At 41.9% G+C, this 23,863-nt stretch overlaps 2 protein-coding genes across 7 annotated transcripts in view; one reads left to right on the top strand and one right to left on the bottom strand.

The window, feature by feature from the left end:
- The window catches only part of creb3l3l (cAMP responsive element binding protein 3-like 3 like), a 29,674-nt gene extending 29,470 nt beyond the window's left edge, over nucleotides 1-204 (bottom strand). The window contains exon 1 of one of the 2 annotated variants that reach the window (XM_087989800.1): nucleotides 94-204. The gene's annotated coding sequence lies outside the window, so the exon portion shown is untranslated. The remainder of the gene's footprint in view (nucleotides 1-93) is intronic. The other variant, XM_087989803.1, reaches the window with a different exon arrangement.
- Nucleotides 205-21,338: 21,134 nt separating this feature from the next.
- Nucleotides 21,339-23,863, top strand: part of LOC122548542 (talin-1) — a 257,387-nt gene continuing 254,862 nt past the window's right edge. For 3 of the 5 annotated variants that reach the window (XM_087989771.1, XM_087989742.1, XM_087989756.1), the window contains exon 1: nucleotides 21,339-21,475. The gene's annotated coding sequence lies outside the window, so the exon portion shown is untranslated. Of the gene's footprint in view, nucleotides 21,476-21,996; nucleotides 22,019-23,863 lie in introns of those variants that run through there. The other 2 variants (XM_087989764.1, XM_087989751.1) reach the window with 2 other exon arrangements.

Here is a 23,863-nt window from a genome sequence, read left to right as displayed (position 1 = left end):
TGAAGATTTTCCCCGGGTTATTCTGTCCTTCCCCCTCCCGAATTGCTCTTTCCTTCCCCTATGGTCTGTGCCCCTCTCAGGCTGCTGTCTTACCCTATTCCTCACCGGCAGCCGATGATTCTCTCCGATAGTAGATTCCAACAAGGCAAAAATGACATCAAGTCACCGGAACTGCGGGCGCTGCAGCAGCTCCCTGGATGCTGTAGTTCCTTACACCCTCCCTCTGCTCACTTCCGGAGATCATCCCCGGGCCAGAGAACTACAGCTCGCAGCACATCCATCCAGTCGCTTCCTGCAGCTTTGCACCATCACTGGAAATCCCGCCTCTCTTCGACTCTCATTGGTTTTGCATAGCGTGAGTTTCCATTTGCGGATAAGCTGTGGAAGACATCAATCAATCAACCTGTTTTCTTCATCTCTAAACAGGAGGTCCGGGAAATTCCGAGTGGTACAACGAAGCATTGAATAACAAAATCAAAATTGCTAGAGAAACTCAGCAGGTCTGTCAGTATCTGTGCAGAGATACCAGAATTAATGTTTCGGGTCCAGTGACTCCTTATCAGAAGCATTTAAACATTGAATAAACCTTTCGATCCAAGAGTTACGTCATCATGTGAATTTAATGTGGTTCAGTTTGAGGTACAAAGGAGTAAACAAACATTGGGTTGGTTGAGCAGCTAAGAACAAAATGCACCATTTTTAAAGGGTTCTTATTTAAATAGTTATGTTGTTATTAAACTAGCTAAGCCATAAAAAAGAAGGCATAAAATTAAATAATTATGTTCCTATCGACCAATCCAGGCATCCTGGTGCTAATTGGCCACAGAAGTTGTCGAGTGTGGAGCTTTCCACAGAGTTTGATGCCTTCACTGATTTATATGGTCAGTAAAAAGAGAAATCACATGTCTCTTTTTATGTCAGTAGTGTAATTTTTTAAAAGTTCATTCATTCATGTGGCAATGCTAACATTTATTGCCCATGCCCAATTGCCTTTAGAAAGATGATAGTGAACTGCCTTCTTGAATGGCTTGATGTGTGAGCATGCAGTGCCAACCACTGCCAACTTGAATTAGCCATACACTGGCTACAGAAGCAGGTCAGGGGCTTGGAATCCTGCAGCAAGTAACTCACTTCCTGACTTTCCAAAGCATTTATAAGGCACAAGACAGGAGTGTAATGGATTGCAGTGCAATGGGATAAGCTGTTCTGCTTGTGAAACAAACAAGAGCAAGTGGGCATTGATTTAAAGTGATATGGAAACAATGCAAGGGTGATGTGAGGAAAAAAAACTTTATTAGTAGGATATGGAATGCTCTACCTGGTAATGTGCTGGACGTAGGTACAACTGACTCATTCAAAAGGACATTCGGTGTTTTTTGTATAATAATGGTGTGCAAGGATATGAGGAAAATACATGATATTTGAACTAGATAATAAAGCTAGATTAGATAATAGAGACAGTGAAAGCTGAATGGCATCCATTTGCTCTATAATTCTGTGATAATCAGCACTTGCCTGGATCGGTGCATCTTTACCTACATGAAAGTGAGGACTGCAGATGTTGGAGATCAGAGTGGAGATTGTGGTCCTAGAAAAGCACAGCAGGTCAGGCAGCATCCGAGGAGCAGGAAAGTTGATGTTTTAGGAAAAAGCCCTTCCTGATGAAGGGCTTTGCCCAAAATGCCAACTCTCCTGCTCCTTGGAAGCTACCTGATCTGCTGTGCATTTCCAGCACCACACTCTCACATCTCTAACTACACTCAAGGGAAGTTAACACCATGATTGGCACCACATCAACAAATATTCACTCCTTCCATCACACAGCAGTGTATATGATCTACAAGATGCAGTGCAGAAATTCGCCATGGTCACTTTGACAACCATATCCAAAACATGCCCACAACCGTCCAGAGGTCCAACAGTGACAGATACATGAAAACCTCTCCAATGCCAAACCGTTCCGTAGTATACAAAAGACATGGCCATTCCACCTGGTCAAATGCTTTCTCTGCACATAGGGAGATGACTAATCCCGGTATATCGCTCCTTGCTGGCAGACTTGTACCATGTTTAACACTCTTCTGATATTATTAGTAGATCTGCGACCCTTAATAAACCGTGTCTGATCCTCTTTTATAATAACTGATAAAACCCTCTCCAGTCTTTATGCCAACATTTTTGAGAGGATTTTAAAGTCCACATTCAATAAGGATATAGGTCTGTACAAAATACAGTCATCTGGGGCTTTTCCTTTCTTATGTATGAGAGAGATATTTGCTTCTCTCAGAGAGCGCGGGAGGCTACCCTGACTATATGAATAGTTATACATATCCATAAGTGGTCTGGCCAGTTCATCTATACATTCTTTATAGAACTCGGCCTGAAATCCATCCCACCCAGGCGCTTTACTGCTCTGGAGCTGCCTCACTACCTCCTGCACTTCGTGGGTTGTCAGGGGGGCATTCAAAAGTGACACTTGCTCCAAGGTTAAGCCCGAGAGGGCCAGCTTTTTTTAAATGACTCCATCTTTATTGCTCTATCCTCACAGCCCTCCCTTATACAAATCGAACTCTCTAAAAGCTGCATTGATCATTTTAGGATCACAAGTCAAAGTACCAGCACCTTCTCTAATAGATGTAATGGATTGGGGAGCCTTTTTCTTTCTGGCAAGGTATGCTACATACCTGCCCGGCTTATCGCCGGCTCAAATAATCTCTGCTTCACAAACAGTATGTCCCTCTTTGCTGTTTGAGTAAGTGCGGTATTCATAGTAGCCCTGAGGGCTGTAATCCACTGTAATTTAGTAATGGACGGTCTATCAACATACGCTGTCTCAGCTACCTTCAGGCGAGCCTCAAGCAGATGATATTGTTCTCCCTGTTGTCTTTTTGGGTTGCAGAATGTGAGATGACCAAGCCATGCCCATATGCCTTAGCAATCTTCCATATCACCGATGGGTTACTGGCTGTACCTGAGTTGATGTCCCAGAAAGTTTTAAATTCCTTGCTATCTTACTATCCTTCAATAGGAAAGGGTCCATTTGCCAATGCCAGGAAACCATCTTGTCATCACTAGTCTTGATCTCCATAAACACTGCTGTGTGGTCAGAAATAGCTATATTCCCTATTTTACAAGACAATATCAAATTCAAAAAGGTCTAGGGGACAAAAAAAATCGATTCTGGTATGGCACTTGTGTGGGTTAGAATAAAAAGTAAAATCTCTACCCTCAGGATGAAGACACGTCCACACATTTACCAGTCCCAACTCCTTATTCAGATGAGCCAACTGCCTAGATCTCAGAGATATACCCGCAGAGCTCCTAGGTATCCTGTCCACCTCGGGATCGATAACACAATTGAAATCTCCCTCTATAATTATGTGACGCACCCCAAAGGCCATCAACTTGGAGAATGCGTCTGTTACGAATTTAAAAGGATGTGCCAGGGGGCAATATACTTTCTAAATCCCGTACTCCTCTCCATATATTCGGGTTTTAAGTATTATAAACCTATCCGGACTCACCTTTTATCTGGCTTAGCATTCTTCTGGATAAGAATGGCAACTCTCCTACTTTTCAAATTGAAAAATGAAAAGAACACCTGACCAAATCCTCCCTGCTGCAGCTTTAAATGCTCCTTATCAATTAGATGTGTCTCCTGTAAAAGGGCTACACCAACCCTCTCTTTTTTAAGACTTGATAGTATCTTTTTCCTTTTAACTGGCAACCCTTTGACATTCCAGGTGCATCATTTAAACAAATGACTAGCCATAGTCGTTCAAGAAAGTCCAAGACCCCCCAGGAGGAAGAACCCCACTCAAAAAGCATTGAGTAGAGACTGTAAACAATTCACATAAATTTAGAAATACAACTTTAAAACAATTTAAATTTAAAGCAACTAAATCAAGACTACTAAGAACTACTCCTAAAAAATAATAACATAAGACGTAATTAAGAGGAGACTTTCCCCCTTGTCCACAGGGAGCATTCCTACCATCCAATAATCCCACCATAACACCTCCCAGCTAGAGCCATGCCCTCAGCCCAGGCATTACAGACTAAGATAAACAAATGCCAATGTCTTATAATCCAAAAATTAAAGTGGGCAACCAACCCACCCCCTCCAAATTATTACCTAGGCATTCTTAACAAAACAGCAACATAAAATAAAATATATAAAATTACAATCCCAGCAAACATTAAAGGAAAACTCAAAAACATCCCCCAACAACAGACAAATCAAGCAAATTATAAATAAGTGTTAAGAGAAAGAACCTCCCCCAAGAAGGATGGAAAAGAGAAAGGGGGGAGGAGGAGGGGAAAAAAATGGTAAAATAAGTTCAACTATATGAACTTGTCCATATAGTTCAAGTCCTTCAGTCTATTTGAGGGCATCCAAAAATTCTTTTACTTTTTCCAGCAATTCGAAGTTATACACAGACCCTCCATGACTAAAGCTCAACGTTGATGGGTATCTCATGGAATACTAAATATTTAAATCCCACAGGCACTTCTTTACCTTGTCAAACGCTTTCCTCTTGCATTCCACAACCGGAGAGAAGTCCTAGAACAGCATTATTTTGGATCCCTTGTATACCACGGCTTGGGGATCCTTCCCCAAAACTCTGGAGGCCTCCAGCAACATTTGTTTTTCCCTGTAGTGCTGGAGTCACATTAGGACTGGGCGGGGGCGCTAGTCTGACCCGGGCCTGCGTACAGCAACCCGGTGTACCCGCTCAACCTGCACCTGGCCTAACTCAGACTCCAACTCAGCAGTTGTGGGAGCTGTTGCTCCAAAAAGTCAACGGGCTGGCCTTCTTTCTCCCGTGTGGGAAGGCCCAGCAACCGAATATTCTTCAGACTTCGATTTTCGAGGTTGTTGATATGCTCTTCTAAAGCCAGGACTCGACATTCCAGAGCCTGGACATGACCCACGGAAGATTCAGCAGCTCCGCCCCTCCAACACGCTGCTCGAATTTCTCGATCTCTTGGTCATGCTTCTGCAGTATGACCAAGATCGACACTAACCTGGACCACATCTCTTCAATCGACACGTCGATCTTCTCTCGGAGCTTGACAAACTCCAAGACAAGGCTCGCCTCTGCAGGTAAGTCCCCCAGGGTGGCTGTGGATGCATCTGTTACTGCGAGGGAGCAAGTTTGGTGCAAAATCACTATAGCTGCTGGGGAAAAGCTATTTTCAGTAGTTTAAAAAGTGAGGGGAGGCTAGGTACCCCACTTTGTCTGGGTCCTGGGCAGAGCTTAGCAGACTCAGACTGAATGGGTTACTGCCATCTTGAATCCCCGATATAGACAGCTTAAGCAAGTAGGCAAAAACTTGACAGTTGGAATGCAAGGTGGGGAAACATGGGGTTATGCACCTTGGCAGGAAGAATAGAGGAGGTGAATATTATTAAATTAAATTGAGAAAGCTACAGAACAGAAGGATTTAGGAGTGATCATCCCTCAATCACAGAAAACTAGCATCCAAGTTCAGCAGATGATATGGAAACCAAATGGAATATTGGCCTAGATCACAAAGGGAATGGGTATTGAAGTAGGAAGATTTTGCTGTTACTACAAAAAGTACTAGTCAGACCACAGTTGGAATATGGCGAACAGTTTGAATAAAAACAAATAAAAAAACAAAGAACTATGGATGCTGGAAACCAGAAACAAAATCAGAAATTGCTGCAAAAGTGCAGCAAGTCTTGCAGCATCTGTGGAGAGAAAGCAGAGTTAATGTTTTGGGTCTAGTGACCTTCCTTCAGAACGGGCCGGCAAACTGCACGGCTTTCAGGACAACACCATACAAACTTGTCATGGTAGACACTACAAGACGTGTCAGAGTGTTGACACGGATACCACCATTACACGTGGGGATACCTCCCACTATGTATGTAGCAGGTAGTTATGTGACTTGATCAACATTGTCTATATCATATGCTGCAGGCAAGGATGCCCTGAGGCATGGTACATTGGCAAGACTGAGTAGAGGCTACAGCAACAGATGAATGGACACCGCACAACAATCAACAGACAGGAGTATTCCCTCCCAGTCAGAAAACACTTCAGCGGTCCAGGACATTCGACCTCGGACCTTAATGTGACCATCCTCCAAGGCAGACCCATGGGGATGGACTCAACCAGAACCTTGGGTTCATGTCACACTATAGGTGACCCTAATGCGCTACACACACACACATACATATACACACACACACTTATGCAGGCACAAGCTTACTCTTACATGCTCACACACACACTCACACTCACATACGCACCCTCTCACAGACTTATACCCCGTTACACTCACACTCACACACATACACACAAACATACTTTTGTGGGGTGAATTCGTACTTGCAGAATTACATTTTATTTTGATCAAAAACTGCATGAATCCATGTAAGATCCCTTTTTTTAGAAATAGAATCAGTCTGAACATTGGAGCATAGGTAGCCTCACACAGGGCACCTCACACCTTCAATGCATTATCTGGGTCAATATGGCACCTATTGTTAAAGTTCAGCTGAGAATGTAACTTTAAAAAACCTTTGGGATTTACATATGAAAGAACTGAAACCAACATGGTTATTCTAAAAGATGAGAGACTTAAAAACAATTCAGATCTTTTTCACTATATAATTTCAGTTACATCACATTATAAACCTTTGCTATAAATTCTGTGTCTTACGATCTTATACACAACCACCTGATGAAGGAGCAGTGCTCTGAAAGCTTGTGCTTCCAAATAATCCTGTTGGACTATAACCTGGTGTTGTGTGTTTTTTTTAACTTTGTATACCCCAGTCCAAAACTGGCACCTCCAAGTCATTCCTTCAGAACAGTTTTAGTTTATTATATTTAATGGAATATTAAGGCATTGAAGACATTCCAGGGAAGGTTCACTAGGCTGTTAACAGGTATGGAGGGATTGTCTTATAAGAAGACGTTGAGTAGGTTGGTCTTGTACTTATTGAACACAAAAGAACGAGAGGTGACCTTATTGAAACATGCAAAATTCTTATGGAACTTGACAGAGTGGATGCAGAGAGATTGCTTCCCTTTGTGGGAGATCTAAGTCCAGAGGGCATCATCTCAGAATTTCATTTAGGACAGAAATGAGGAGGAATTTCTTCTCTCAAAGGGCAATGAATCTGTGGATATCTTTGAGCATGGGTCATTGAGTATATTCAAGGCTGCAATAAACAGATTTTTAATCAATAAGGGAATTAAGGATTGTGGCAAAAAGGCAGGAAATTGGAGTTGAGGATTATCAGATCAGCCAAGATCTCATTGAATGACAGAGCAGATTTGTTGGCCTTAATGGCCTACTTCGGTTTCTACATATTATGGTCTAATTCCAAAAGTTGTAAAGATATGGACGATCATTTCAATTGCAGATTAGTTGATGCAGGAAATGAATGAAGCAGTGTTATGGGGGTGCAAGTAACTGGTGTCAATGAATAGTTATGTTCTCAGAAATTCATCTGGGATCAAATGTCAAAGTTGCAAATAGTCTGTTTCTTAAACATTTGACAGGGAGAGGAATGGAGTAACTGGCTAACGAACAATGCTGGTAGTTGCAATCAAAGACAATTGCTTCAGTCTCCCCTTTGCTTAGTTGGTTGAAAATTTTCATATGACATTAGATATTGGACAAGTAGTGTGATAAATCAGAAATGATCAGGGGTTGAGGAAGATAGTGATGAGGTAAATAATGTTTTATTTGGTTACAAGTAGAATCTCAAAGGTTTGTCCAGATGGTATTGCTGAAAGGCAAGGAGAATGTGTGTAGATGAGAAAAAAGGTGGCATCCAAAAATTGACCGTTGGGATCTTTCAGAGATAATGATGCACTGGTGGGAAGAGAAGCCATTGCAAGTTAAAGCACAGATGTTCACCACTAAGATTTAGCTCAACGGCATCATCATTAATCATAATTCACAATAAACACACGGCTGACAAGAGCCAATTCCGTTTGGGTTTCTACATGAATGTCTACCTACCCGAAATTGTCTCTTTGATGTATTATAGGTAGCTGTCAAAATTGATTCTTCTCTTGAATCTTGAATACTTGATGCTCATCTAAATAAGTATTTTTAAATTTGCAGGAATGCTATTTCTGAATTTTTCCATGATCATAGTTTCCTTTACATTCTCAATTTTTTGTTCTATAACTTGAGAGATTTAAACCACTGATCCCATAGCATTTGTTTCTTCATTGCAAATTCAAAAATTATTTATTAAGTTTCTTTCTTGTAGCTCTACATTTTAATGGATAAACTTCAGGTGTAAACTCATAAGCATTAAGTACTGCCTCTTTGACAGTTTTATACTCTATAGATTGTTCTTCTGATAAACTGGCAATCATGGTGATAGCCACATTTGTCATAACACTCCGTAACATATATCTTTAGCCCAGTTAATCACTCTAGCCACCTTTTCAAATATGGTAAAATATCTTTGACTCCATCCTCTTGCTCCTCTTTAGTGAAGGTATCTTACCAAACTCACCTCATTAATTACCTATCATTTCCCTATGGTGTCTGTCATGTCTGATTTTGGAATTCCCCTTAACACATGCCATTCCTAAAACAACTCATTACTCACTAGTTATTTTGGAATTCACTGGCAGCCCTTTTGTACCTATGTTATCTTTAAAAAGTTGATATGTATCAGGACAACCTGCACAAGCCCTGTCGATCCTGCAAAGTCCTCCTTATTAACATCCTAAGTCTAGTGCCAAAATTGGGACAGCTGGCTAGTGGACTAGTTCAGCAACAGCCTGACACAGTCATAGTCATGGAATCATACCTTACAGACAATATCACAAACATCATCACCATCCCTGGATATGTCCTGTCCCATCAGCAAGAAAGACCTAGCAGAGGTGGCGTCATAGTGGCACAAAGTCGGGAGGGTATTGCCCTGGGAGTCCTCAACATTGATTCTGGATCCCAAGAAGTCTCATGGCATCAAGTCAGATAGGAGCAAGGAAACCTCTTGCTGATTACCATGTTCCATCCTCCTTAAGAATGAATCAATACTCCTTCATGTTGAGCTACATTTGGAGCAATTACTTGAGGTCAGTAAGCACACAGCATGTAGTCAGTAGGGGATTTCAATGTCCACCACCAAAAGTGGCTCGGGAGCAGCACTACTGATCGTGCTGCTTAGGTCCTAAAGGACAGAGCTGCTACCCTCTCTGCAGTCCAGACAAGGAACCAACAAGAGGGAAAAAACAGACTTGACCTTACTATTCATCTGTAGGACTTAGGCATTGCTGGCTGGCCAGCATTTATTGCTCATACCTAGTTGCTCTTCGGAAGGTGGTGGTGAGCTGCCTTCTTGAACCATGTTGTGGAGGTCTGGTGTTGGACTGAGGTGGACAAAGTTAAGTCGCACAACACTAGGTATAGTCCAACAGGTTTATTTGAAAATACAAGCTTTGGAGCACGGCTCCTTTACTTCCAAATAAACCTGTTGGACTATAACCTGGTATTGTGTGACTTTTAACTTCTTGAACTACTGCAGTTCTTGTGCCCTGAGGGAGGGAATTTCAGGATTTTGATCCAATGACAGTTTTTTTTCAAATCAAGGTGGTGTGTGGCTTAGAGGGGAACTTGCAGGTGTTGTTGTTCCCATATGTCTGCTGCCCTTGTCCTTTTCAATGGAAGTAGTCATGGGTTTGGAAGATACTGTCTAAGAATTTTTGGTGAATTTCTGCAGTGCATCTGAGAGACATATGCACTGCTGCTACTAAGTGCTGGTGGTTGTGTGTGTGGATGTGTTGCCATTTAACTGAGCTGCTTTGCCCTGGATGATATCAAGCTTCTTGAGTGTTGATCAAGCTGCATCCATCCAGACAAATGGGGAGTATTCTGTCACATTCCTGACTTGTGCCTTGTAGATGATCGACAGACTTTGAGGAGTCAGGAGGTGAGTTACTTGCCACAGTATTCCTAGCCTCTGACCTGCTCTTGTAGCCACTGTATTTATATGGAGAGTCCAGTTTCTGGTCAATGGTATCAGCTGGGGTGTTGATAGTGGGATATTCAGTGATAGTAACAACATTGAATGTCAAGGAGTGGCATTAGATTGTCTCTTATTGGTGATGGTCATAGCCTGGAACTTTTGTGGCGTGAATGTTGCTTGCCACTTGTCAGCCCAGGTCTGGGTATTGACCACATCTTGTTGCATTTGAACGTGGACTGCTTCAGTTATCTGAAAAGTCGCAAATGGTGCTGAACTTTGTGCAATATTTAGCAAATATTCCTACTTCTAACCTTATGGTGGAGGGGAGGTCATTGATGAGGCAGCTGAAGATAATTGGGCCTTAGACACTACTTTGAGGAATTCCTACTGAGATGTCCTGGAGCTGAGATGACTGACCACAACCATCTTCCTATGTGCTAGAATAATGACTCTAAACAGTGGAGAGTTTTCCTCCAATTCCTGTTGACTCATCCTTACTAACCTGTCTGCAGCAGGTACATCTGTCCATGACAGTGTCAGTAAGAGAGACCACTGCACAGTCTTTGTGGAGATGAAGTCCCGCCTTCACATTGAGAATAATCTCCATCTTGTTAGATGGCTCTATTACTGTGATAAATGGGACAGATTTTGAACTAATCTAGCAAATCAAGACTTTGCTTCCAAGAGGCACTGTGGGCCATCAATAGCAGCGGCAGCACTCCGACACAATGTGCAACCTCATGGCCCTGCCTATCCCCTACTCAATCATTATCATCAAGCCAGGTAATCAACCCTAATTCAATGGTGAGTGCAGAAGGGTAGCAAGTGACAGAGCTAAATGATCCCACAACCAACGGATCAGATCTGAGCTCTGCAGTCCTGCCACCTCCTATCATGAATGGTGGTGGACAATTAAACAACTCACTGGAGGAGTAGGCTCCACAAATATCTCCATCTTCAATGATCAAAGAGCCCAGCACATCAGTGCAAAAGATAAGGATGAAGCATTCGCAACAATCTTCAGCTAGCAATGTTGAATGGATGATCCATCTCAACCTCCTCCATAGGTCCCCAGCATCACAGATACTAGTCTTCAGACAACTCGATAGTGCAAAGTCTCGTGCAATAGTGCTGAAGACTTCCACTCCAGAACTTGCTGTTCTCCTAGCCAAACTGTTCCAGTACAGTTACAACACGGGTAACTACCTGCCCAGATATCTTCTGTACACAAAAGGCAAGAGAGCTCCAACCTGGCAATTACCACCGCAGCGTTGTATTCTAGATTGTCAGTAAAGTGATGGAAGGTGTCATTCAACAATACTATCCAGCAGCACCTGCTCAGTAATAACCTGCTCAGTGATGCCTGGTTGGGTTTCATCAGGGCCACTCAGCTCTTGACCTCAATATAGCCTTGTACAAAATGGACAAAAAAAGAGCTGAATTCCACAGGTGAGGTGAAAGTGACAGCACTTGACATCAAGGCCACAATCAACAGAGTTTGGCATCAAGGAGCCCTACCTAAACTGGAATCATTTGGAATCAATCGGAAATTCTCCACTGGTTAGAGAAATACCTGGCACATAGGAAGATAGTTGTGGTTATTGGAGGTCAGTCAGCTCAACTCCAGGACATCTCTGAGGAGTTCTTCGAGGTAGTGTCCTAACCCCAATCATGTGCAGCTGCTTCATCAATGACCTTTGCTCCATCATAAAGTCAGAAGATGGACGAGGGAGATCCAGTAGAGTAACTCTGAAGATGGACGAGGGAGATCCAGTAGATGTAGTGAACCTGGACTTTCCGAAAGCTTATGATAAAGTCCCACATAGGAGGTTAGTGAGCAAAATTAGGGCGCATGGTATTAGGGGCAATGTACTAACTTGGATTGAAAGTTGGTTGGCTGATGGGAAACAAAGAATAGTGATGAACGGCTCCATTTCGGAATGGCAGGCAGTGACCAGTGGGGTACCGCAGGGATCAGTACTGGGACCGCAGCATTTTACAATATAGAAGATGGTAATAACGTTAGCAAATTTGCTGATGATACTAAGCTGGGTGGCAGGGTGAAATGTGATGAGGATGTTAGGAGATTACAGGGTGACCTGGACAAGTTAGGTGAGTGGGCAGATGCATGGCAGATGCAGTTTAATGTGGATAAATGTATGGTTATTCACTTTGGTGGCAAGAACAGGAAGGCAGATTACTACCTAAATGGAATCAATTTAGGTAAAGGGGCAGTACAGAGGGATCTGGGTGTTCTTGCACACCAGTCAATGAAGGTAAGCATGCAGGTACAGCAGGTAGTGAAGAAGGCTAATAGCATGCTGGCCTTCATAACAAAAGGGATTGAGTATAGAAGCAAAGCGGTTCTTCTGCAGCTGTATAGGGCCCTGGTGAGACAACACCTGGAGCATTGTGTGCAGTTCTGGTCTCCAAATTTGAGGAAAGACATTCTGGCTATTGAGGGAGTGCAGCGCAGGTTCACGAGGTCAATTCCTGGAATGGCGGGATTACCTTACACTGAAAGACTGGAGCGACTGGGTTTGTATACCCTTGAGTTTAGAAGACTGAGAGGGGATCTGATTGAGATATATAAGATTATTAAAGCATTGGACTCTCTGGAGGCAGGAAACATGTTTCCGCTGATGGGTGAGTGCCAAACCAGAGGACACAGCTTAAAAATACGGGGTAGATGATTTAGGACAGAGATGAGGAGAAACTTCTTCACCCTGAGAGTGGTGGCTGTGTGGAATGCTCTGCCCCAGAGGGCAGTGGAGGCCCAGTCTCTGGATTCATTTAAGAAAGAGTTGGATAGAGCTCTCAAGGATTGTGGAATCAAGGGTTATGGAAATAAGGCAGGAACAGGATACTGATTAAGGATGATCAGCCATGATCATATTGAATGGTGGTGCAGGCTCGAAGGGCAGAATGGCCTACTCCTGCACCTATTGTCTATTGTCTATTGTCAGAAGTGGAGATATCTACTGGTGAGTGCACAATGATCAGCACTATTCACAACTCCTCAGATACTAAAGCAATCCATGTTGAACAAGACATGGACAATATTGCAGGCCCAGGCTGACAGGTAGCAAGTAAAATTCATGCCACACAAATACAATGCAATGGCTATCTCCAATAACTGGCAATCTAATCACTGCCCCTTGATATTCAATGGCTGTCAACATCCTAGGAGTTACCATTGACCAGGAACTCAGACTGGTTCAGAGTCAGTGTGCTATGACAGCGAGCAGACACCCCAGAGGTGAAGCCTGGTTCAGTCCATGAGCTGGATATGTTCCCATGAGCACACAGTTTCATTGCTGCATCTTAAAAATAATAGTTGACAGTGCAGCCAGAGGTTCAGCATTGAATTTCAGAAGCATACTTTAAGTGGATCAGAGATATGCTGGCTCTGTGAAGGAGCAGATCACCAATAGTACTTCCCAGCTTCTCCCAGTAGCCTCCTTGATGGATAATAATGCAATTCTCTCTTGAATGCCTGAATTGAATCTGCCTCTACTATACTCTGGTAGTGCTTTTTAGATTCCAACCATTCGCTGTGTGAAAAAGCTTTTCCTTATGCTTTGTTCACCAATTAACTTAAATCTGTGCCCATCTGTTCTCAATCCTTCATCTATGTGATCACCACCTCCTATCTACTCTGTTCAGATTTGTCTCATGATTTGGAACACCTCCACCAAGTTAAATTAATATTTTATTCAACCAGGAAATTGGTCCCAATTTTTCCTATTAATCTACACAACTGAAGTTTCCCATCCCTAGAACCATTCTTGTGAATCTTGCCTGCACATTTTCTAATATCTTCACATCCTGCCTTAAGTGTGACCTGCAGAAGGGAAGAAAACTGAATACTCCTGCTGAGGCTGAACTAGGAATCCATTTAAATTGAACATGGAAAGGTAAAACATAGCAGCAAGATTAGGCCATTTGGCCCTTTGATCATTCAATGTGATTGTGGTTGATCATCCAACTCGGTACCCCATTTCTCTCTATACTCCTTAATCGCTTTAGCCCGAATAACCATATTTAACTATTTCTTGAAAACATCCAATGTATTGGTGTCAATTGTTTTCTGTAACAGAGAATTCCACAGGCTCACCACTCTCTGGCTGAAGAGATTTCTCCTTACCTCAGTCCTAAATGGCCTACTTTGTATCCTTGGACTGTGCCTCTGAGTTCTGGACTCCCTGGTCATCAGAAGCATTCTTCCTGCCTACCTGTCTATTAACCTGTCTACTCTTGTTAGAAGTTTATGGAGTTCTGTAAGGCCACTATTACATCCTTTCTTTTGTTCTCTATGCCTCTCTATATGTAGCAAAACAAAACTGTGGTTTTTGCATTCACCTGTAGGGAGCACATCTGTCTACCATTCTCCAGTCTGAGGACACCTTGCTGTCCTCTAAACTTTTTTCCCGATTGGACACCAACTCTATTTCATGACTTCTTGTTTATCAAATCAGCCTTTTTATGTGGTCTTTTACAAAATGCTACCTTAAAATTCATGAAAACAACGTCCTTTGCATTTAATTAATAAGCTTTCTATGTTCCTTCAACAAAAAGAAGCAATTTAGTCTGTCAACCATAATTTGCCTTTTACAAATAAGTGCTGGTTTCCTTAATTAACTCAAGTTTCTCCAGCAGCCTTTTTTTTCTCTGATTATTGTGTCTTAAACTTTACCCATCATATTCAAAACACATGGAGCAAATTTGTCCCCAAACCACCCTGAAAAATTCAATCACAGGAATGATCGATCAGCAGAAAGTTGCCCCACTCATCGGGGTGAGAAATTCTGTGAAGAACCACTCCTCCAATCTCAGGTGGTTTTGTTCCTGCATTTTTAAAAATCACTCACAGGCTGTCATGTCAGAAAAGGGAGTGAAGTCAGGGGCACAGTGATGCTGTGGGAGATGGAAGCTTTACCAGGCAGGAATATGAAAAATGAGCCCTGACAACCAAAATAATAATCCTTGAAAATCAAAATGTAACTCTTCAGAAATCTCAAGAATAGTCCTCTACAGAATATTTGTGTCATCCTCACTACTTGCCTTCCCATCAATTTTTGTCTCATACATAAACTTCATGACATTCACTTCGAAATCATCATTATTACAAATAGTAGTGATACATAACGAGTGTGTGAATTGGTTAATTAATTAGATACAGGAAGAAGAGAACAGAGTAATACTTTTTAAGTAGGAGTTGACCATCAACCTCTCACAAGACTACATTAGTACGTATCTAAATTGCGTAACACTGAATCTTATTTGCTAATACAAACTGGTCTTGTTCCACATCTTGAACTATGTTGCTTCTTGTTTCCTTATCTGTACTGGTTATCCATGTTGCATCTTTTGGTCTTTTTACTACTTCTCCAGTTGGTTTGTCTTTTATATTTTGTATGTTTTGGTTGTGGATCAACTTCATGCATAAATGCCAATCTCTATGCCTTTTGGAATATTTTTACTTGGGATATCAAAATATACAACTTTTCAGAGATTATTTTAGCTGCTGAAATTATATCATTGCATAATTTTGATCTGTACGGGTCATCACCTTGAGGGACGGCACTGAGTGGGGAAGGAAGCTGAAGACCCTCTTTAGAGAAAGGGTGTCTTGGTCACTGAGAAGCTACATGGTGGGAGGGAGTGACAGACAAAATATTCCTCAGTCAAGATGTGAACTACAGGTTCAATCAACATTCCCTCTAAATTGTGTGACAGCATGTCTATACAGCTGCTGCAAGGTTTTATGCAGGGTGATTGCTATCAGAGTGCTGAACATGGCATTGACATCTAGTTCTGGAATCTGCACAGATAGACAGAAAATGAGAAGAAATGCTGGGCTCAATCCGATGAAAAGACTTCATTTTTGTTGCTTAAGCATTAATTTATTTAGGATTTGAGTAACACATCTCTTGACTCTCAATAGCCTGTCCATCATCTACAAGGTTAGATCTCATGGAATACAGGGAGAACTAGCCATTTGGATACAGAATTGGCTCAAAGATAGAAGACAGAGGGTGGTGGTGGAGGGTTGTTTTTCAGACTGGAGGCCTGTGACCAGTGGAGTGCCACAAGGATCTGGGTCCTCTACTTTTTGTCATTTACATAAATGATTTGGATGCGAGCATAAGAAGTACAGTTAGTAAGTTTGCAGGTGACACCAAAATTGGAGGTGTAGTGGACAGCAAAGAGGGTTACCTCAGATTACAACAGGATCTGGACCAGATGAGCCAATGGACTGAGAAGTGGTAGATGAAGTTTAATTCAGATAAATGTGAGGTACTGCATTTTGGGAAATCAAATCTTAGCAGGACTTATACACTTAATGGTAAGGTCCTAGGGAGTGTTGCTGAACAAAGAGACCTTGGAGTGCAGGTTCATAGCTCCTTGAAAGTGGAATCGCAGGTAGATAGGATAGTGAAGGAGGCATTTGGTATGCTTTCCTTTATTGGTCAGAGTATTGAGTACAGGAGTTGGGAGGTCATGTTGCGGGTGTACAGGACATTGGTTAGGCCACTGTTGGAATATTGCGTGCAATTCTAGTCTCCTTCCTATCGGAAAGATGTTGTGAAACTTGAAAGGGTTCAGAAAAGATTTACAAGGATGTTGCCAGGGTTGGGGGATCTGAGCTACAGGGAGAAGCTGAACAGGCTGGGGCTATTTTCCCTGGAGCGTTGGAGGCTGAGGGGTGACCTTATAGAGGTTTACAAAATTATGAGGGGCATGGATAGGAAAAATAGACAAAGTCTTTTCCCTGAGGTCGCGGAGTCCAGAACTAGAGGGCATAGATTTAGGGTGAGAGGGGAAAGATATAAAAGAGACCTAGGGGGCAAATTTTTCACGCAGAGGGTGGTCCGTGTATGGAATGAGCTGCCAGAGGATGTGGTGGAGTCTGGTACAATTGCAACATTTAAGAGGCATTTGGATGGGCATATGATTAGGAAGGGTTTGGAGGGATTTGGGCCGGGTGCTGGCAGGTGGGACTAGATTGGATTGGGATGTCTGGTCGGCATGGACGGGTTGGACCGAAGGATCTGTTTCCATGCTGTACATCTCTAAGACTCTATGACTCTAAGGCAAAACTCAGGAGTGTGGTGAAATACTTGTCTGGATGGGTGCAGCTCCAAAAACACTCAAGAAGCTTGATACCATCTGGGACAAAGCAGCCCACTTGATTGGCACCACTGAATCACAGAATCCCTACAGTGTGGAAACAGGCCCTTTGGCTCAACAAGTCCACACTGACCCTCCGAAGAGTAACCTACGCAGACCCATTCCCCTATCCTGTATTAATCTCTGACTAATGCACCTAACCTACATATCCCTGAACATTATGGGCAATTTCCCATGGCCAATTCACCTAACCTGAACATCCTTGGTTTGTGGGACGAAACCAGAGCACCTGGAGGAAACCCATGCAGGCAAGGGGAGAATGTGCAAACTCCACACAGACAGTGACCTGAGGCTGGAATCAAACCCAGGTCCCTGGCACTGTGAGGCAGCAGTGCTAACCACTGAGCCACTGTGCTGCCCCAGAGCATCCACTTCCTTCACCATCAACGCTCAGTAGCAGCAGTGTGTACCATCTACAAGATGCAATGCAGAAATTCACCAAAGATCCTCAGACATCACCTTCCAATCCATGACCACTTCCATCTAGAAAATCAGGTGCAGCAAATACATGGAACAGCACCATCTTCAAGTTCTCCTCCAAACACTCACCATCTTGACTTGGAAATATATCATCATTCCTTCATTGTTCCTGTGTCAAAATGATAGAATTTCCTCCCTAATGGCACTGTGGGTCATCCCCCAGCAGGTTCAAGAAAGCAGCTCATCACCGCCTTCTCAAGAGCAACTAGGGACAGTTAATGAATGCTAGCCAGTCAGCAATGCTGACATCCTACAAACAAATTAAAAAAAAATTCTTCCTATTTTTACATCCAGTTTCCTGCCCTTTGTCAAGTTGGTTTAAACACCTTAAGCACCATTAACAAACTGACCTGGTTTCAAAGCAACCATTTCCAATCTCTGACAGCTCTGACTTCATAATGTTTTCTTTTGCTGTTGTTTCTCTTTGAGCTTGGACCAGAGGAATGAGAGATCAAATATTATAATTGTATAGCAAGTCCATTCTTCAGATTGCATAGTTATATATATGGCAAAGTAAAGTGCCATTAAATCCAGATGATGTGTTAGTATTTACCTACAACAGGAACTCCTCCCACCTTAACTTCCTGTTTCCACCTTGCAACCACTTGCAACCACAAGTGGAAATAGTTTTCTTCACATTCATCCTATTGGTTCCTTTTATAATTTTAAATATGTAAATATATTTTCTGAAATCCTCTCAGAAACAAAATAAAAACATACTAATTTCAGAACATTAAGCTTCAGAATCATAAATCAAATAATAATTTTGTTTCTGAGAGGATTTCAGAAAATATATTTACATATTTAAAATTATAAAAGGAACCAATAGGATGAATGTGAAGAAAACTATTTCCACTTGTGGTTGCAAGTGGTTGCAAGGTGGAAACAAAATAAAAACATACTAATTTCAGAACATTAAGCTTCAGAATCATAAATCAAATAATAATTTTGTTTCTGAAAAAGGGTCAGTAAATTCAAAACATTAACTCTGTTTTCTTTTTGGATGAGAACATAAGAATCATGGTTAGAAAGTTTGCAGATTACACCAAAATTGGTGGCATAGTGAAAGTGAAAAAAGTCATCCGAGAGTGCAATGAGATCTTGATCAACTTGGCCAATGGGCCAATAAGTAGCAGATAGAGTTTAAATAAATGCAAGTTACGCACTTTGATATGACAAACAAGGGCAGCACTTACACCTTTAATAGTAGGGTCCTTGGGAGTGTTGTCGAACAGAAATACTTATGGGTTCAGGTACATAGTCACTTGAAAGTTGCATCATAAGTAGACAAGATGATGAAGAAAGCATTTGGCATGCTTGCCTTCATTGGTCACAGTATTGAGTATGGGAGTTGGAACATCATGTTGTTGTTATACAAGGCATTCATGAAGCCACTTTTGGAGTACTGTGTACAGTTCTAGTTCCCCTGCTATAGTAAGGATATTATTATATTGGAAAGGGTGTAGGAAAAAATTGAGGGTTTTAGTTGTAAGGGGAGGCCGGAAAATCTGGAAGTTTTTTTCCCTGGAGCATAGTAGGTTGATGGGTGAGGTTTATAAAATCATGAAGGGCAGAGATAAAGATGAATAGCAAAGATATCTTCTCCAGGGTGGGAGAGTTCAAAACTAGAAGGCATAATTTTAAGGTGGGAACAAAGATTTAAAAGGGACCTGGAAGCACATTTTTCACAGATAGTGTGGTTTGTATGTGGAATAAACTGACAGAGGAAGTGGTAGATGCAGGTAGAGTTACATCATGAAAAAGACATTTGGATAGGCACATAATACTTAGAAGATATGGGCCAAATACAAACATATGGGATTAGTTCAGTTTGGGAAATGTGGTCATTATAGACGAGATCTGTTTCTATGCTGGATGACTCTGTGATTCTATCTGCCAGAATGCTGGGTTTCTCCAGCAATTTTTGTTTTTATTAATAATTTTGCAGTATATATATAACATACATATTTACAGCATGTTTTTCTTATAATTATCATACCAATACTTGGTCTTTTTCTGTGATGTTCTTAAACCTGAATCAGTCCATGTCCAATTGCAGCAATATGTGGAATAACCAAGTTTGGATTGACAAGTGGCAAGTAACATTCATGCCACACAAATGCCAGGCAATTCCATATATACAGTTTAATCTAATTCCAACTATGCAATTTGAAGAATGGACTTGCTGTACAATTGTAATTTGCTGTACAATCTCATTCCCACTAGTCCAAGCTCAAAGGGGAACAACAGAAAGACATTATGAAGTCAGAGTAGTCAGACATTAGAAATAGTTGCCTTGAAACCGGGTCAGTTATTTAATGATGCTAAAGAGTGTTAAACCAACTTGACAAAAGACTGGAAACTAGAATGTAACATTAGGAAGGGAGTGTTGCATGGACGGATGAGGGAAAGACATTTTAATTGTTGGAAGACCTGGAAGTAGGTTTTAACACAATTCCTGCTGAATCTGACAAGAAGTGATTTTCTAAAAACAAATTGTGCTTGAAACGATAGCTGGCTACGTTTCAGTCAGCACTGCACCTATCGATTTAATATCGGAAGAGGAGCTGGTATTGAGAAGGCATAAGGAGAATTTTGGATACTGACTTTGTCAGTGGGGAAAACACGTGAGGGAGGAGTCTAATGGTGGGAGAGCGAATGGGTCAGCTTATTATGGATTCCAATTTTACGGTGGTTTACAGGTTTTTGATGGGTTAGGATACTGTTCTTCTTCTTAGATCCCGAGCAGTGCTGAAAAGGAATTATTCCATTAGGTCAGTCTTGCCTTTCTTTACTTGCGGTTCCCGAGTTCAATGGAAATCTTACTGGACAAAGTGAAACACAGGAAAAGTATGAGGCAGGTAGCCTTATTATAATATTTAAATTCCTCTAATCTCTTGCAGAACTAGGGTATTGGAAATCTTTCAACTACCTCTGCTTAACATGGAAGCAGGCGTTTTGGGCTCCAATTTGTGCCCTGGAGGTGATAATACGTGGCAAAGGGTAGGTTAGCTGATTGTACACAACGGATATTCAGGAAAGAGTTAAGAAACTACCCCTCCCTTGTAAAATGAAGCAAGAAGGCTGTGGTTAGATAGAGTTGAGAAATATCAGATTAACTGTGAAGTATCCAAGCTGCGGATTTATTGTTATCCCAATGAGCTAAATGATCTTTATACAAAGTGGTTCTGAGAAGCAAGTAAAATTACTCCACAATTATTAATGTTTTGCTGTTCATGAAGAAAAAATTGCAATGATTTTCGTTTAAAAAGCACTCTTAGCAGCAATTTGAATTAAAAGGATCGGTCCACGTTATTCCGCAAACTTTTATTCTGCAGACCAAGCAATTTCAACAATGTCACCGTGTTGCAGAAGTTATCATGGCGAAGGCAGTGTGTCGACCCACGTCCGAATGGAATCGCAGAAATTGTGGATACAAAGTTTTCCAAAATGCGAGGTGAACGCTGCAGCTTGACACAGAAACATAGTTGCCAAATGGGCAGGGCACTGTAACGTTTTGCAACAAAGTTGCAGACTGCTCGCTCCGTGGCGGGAGGCCGAACTCATTGACAAATCGGCCGGGCCGAGCGGCGGCAGCGCTGACATCACAAAGGACTGGTGTTCCGCCCGCCGCGTGACGCCAGCCTGGGAGGGCGGGGCATTCGCGCGCACGGCTCCCGGCTTCCTTTCCCCTCCCTGCAGCAGCCTCTGGGCAGCAACATGAGCTGGGAGTGAGTGACTGACTCAGTGAGGAGAACAACTCGTGGAGAAACTTGGAGCCAGCCTGGGAAAAAGGGACCGATTGACAAGAGTTGGGGAGGGGTAAGTCAGTTGGTACTTTGTCCAAATGCAGTAATGGTATCCTTCCTGGAGCAACAGGAGAGAGAGAAGCGGGGAGGATGCGGTGTGGGGATGTGCCGACTGAAAGCAGTCGCTTTGAGGCACTCGTTCGCCCTCTTGATCGCTCCCCGTTTCCTTACTGGGGCTGGTGGAGGTCGGGTCGGGGCGGCCGGAATCGCCTTTCCCTCCTCCTTCCTTGCTTCCTGCAGCCGTTACCTTGCTGTCATCAACTCTCTTGTCTGTGCTGAAACTTCAGAAGCCGTCACACCCGGAAACCCCTTCACTGGGTCCAGGCAAGCGATTGGTTCCGTTAAAGGGGAAGGACTGGGGCTGAAAAGAAAAGACAATCCGTTCAAAAGTCTTATCTCTTTCCGAAGTAATTCATTTGATTTTGGTTTAGAACAAAACCTGTAAAGAAAAGCAAGTTGTATATTTTGTTGGACTCTTCCTGGGACATGTAGGTGGTTACTACTAGTGATCAAATTTGATGACATTTATCTCTTTCAGTTCTTTGTAGCCTGCGGGGTGAGTTTAAAAATGTTTTTACAAAATGGTTTAAATTGAAGGGTGTGCTGAGGTAGGTGGTGTAACTGAAGGAGACATTCTTCAGCTTCAGGAAACCTTTACGCCCTTCTTCCTTCCCAAAGATTAAACTATATATTTTGTAAAATAAAAGTCGAAAACAAATGGTGATGGTCTATGTACTCCAGACTAAGGCCATTATCTCATACTTTTTGACGCTGGAATTTATCACGAATTGGGATCCTCTTTCTCTGCGAATGTCTGCATATGGTTTATTTAAATGCATGTTAGTCTAACTTAATTTTCCGTCGGAGGAAAAAATAATAATTTTTTTATTCCAAATGGTGAAAAAGTGTTTTGGAAAACCCTTCCTAATACTGTACTTTGTCCTGTGACCAATATGTCAAAATGAATAAAAAAGAATGTGTAAAGGAACATAGTTACTGATTATTCTTGTGCAAATCTTCCTGTAAAGCATGTTTAATTTTGCATCTAAATTGCAGCACTGGCTAAAAAGGCTGCACAGCTGACAACGTTGCCAGGTCTGCCAAATCTCCCCTTGTTTGTGACCTGTGGTGAGATTTCCTCTGATTTTTATGTTCTGTTTGGAATCTCTCGGGTAAGATTAATGTTGGGAAACTTGATGTATAGGACCATGATAATAAAGTGCAATTATGTAATGCTTCTGCAACAATGTAAAATATGTCTCTATAAGAGATATAGTATTAACAGTTTGTTTTTATTTTTGAATATTCAGAATGGCAATTCGCTTTGTTTTAATTATTAATCCAAAGATTTCTATGCTAGAATTGTAGGAATTTATTACATTTTAAAAACAGTTGTGGGAACTTTATTGGTACAGCGGGTGGTAATCTTGTTTTGCATTTGAACTTGGCTGTTATAATGAAATTTAATGTTGCACTTTTGTACAGCTTTTGAAGGAATGTAACATGTCCATGCTAGTCCATTACAGATTGGGTAATGACTGCAAATTAGTTCATTTACATAGCTTTTATTTACTGGGTTGTATTGTGATGCTGAATGCTTACATTTGTGGCAATGCATTTCCCATCCTTTCTCATCTAACTCTCTCAATTGGAATAATGGATTGTAACTGCAAATGAATTTAAGTGAAGATAGACATTTGATCCTGTGACTTACTGGTATTGGCAAAGTGGAGCAAAACTTTGAAAATTATTGGAGTTAATAACAATAAATAAATAAATCAGATTATTGATCAGAAGTTATAGATAAAACATTTAAATGCAAATACATAGTTAATACTGGTCAGCATTTGTTGCCCATTGCTAGTCGCCTTAAAAAGCTGGTGGTGAGTTGCTGCCTTGAACTGCTGCAATCCATCTGCTGTAGGTTGGCCCATAATGTTGTTAAGGAGGGAATTCCAGGATTTTGATCCCAGTGACAATGAAGGAATAGCGATCTATTTCCACGTCAACATGGTGAGTGACTTAGAGGGGAACTTGTAGGTGGTGGTGTTCCCATGTATTTGCTGCCCTTGTCATTTGAGATGGAAGTGGTCGTGGGTTCGGAAGGTGCTGTGTCAGAGTCTTTAGTAAATTTTTGCTGTGCATCTTGTAGATAGTACACACTGCTACTGAGGGTTGGTGGTGGAGGATGTGGATGTTTGTTGATGTGGTGCCATTCAAGCAGACTGCTTTGTTTTGGATGGTGTCAAGCTTTGTGTTGTTGTAGCTGGTGGGAGTATTCCATCGCATTCCTGACTTGTGCCTTGTAGATGATGGACAGGGTTTGGGGCGTCAGGAGTGAGTTACTTGCTAGTGTTCCTAGCCTCTAGCCTGCTCTTGTAGCCATTGTATTTATGTTGCA

This window comes from Chiloscyllium plagiosum, unplaced genomic scaffold (genome assembly GCF_037043375.1).
Source record: "Chiloscyllium plagiosum isolate Xiang-an unplaced genomic scaffold, Cpla_swu_hap1 HiC_scaffold_1, whole genome shotgun sequence".
Classification (NCBI taxonomy): domain Eukaryota; kingdom Metazoa; phylum Chordata; class Chondrichthyes; order Orectolobiformes; family Hemiscylliidae; genus Chiloscyllium; species Chiloscyllium plagiosum.
The sequence above is the reverse complement of the archived record's forward strand: the minus strand, read 5'-3'. Positions and strand labels throughout refer to the sequence as shown.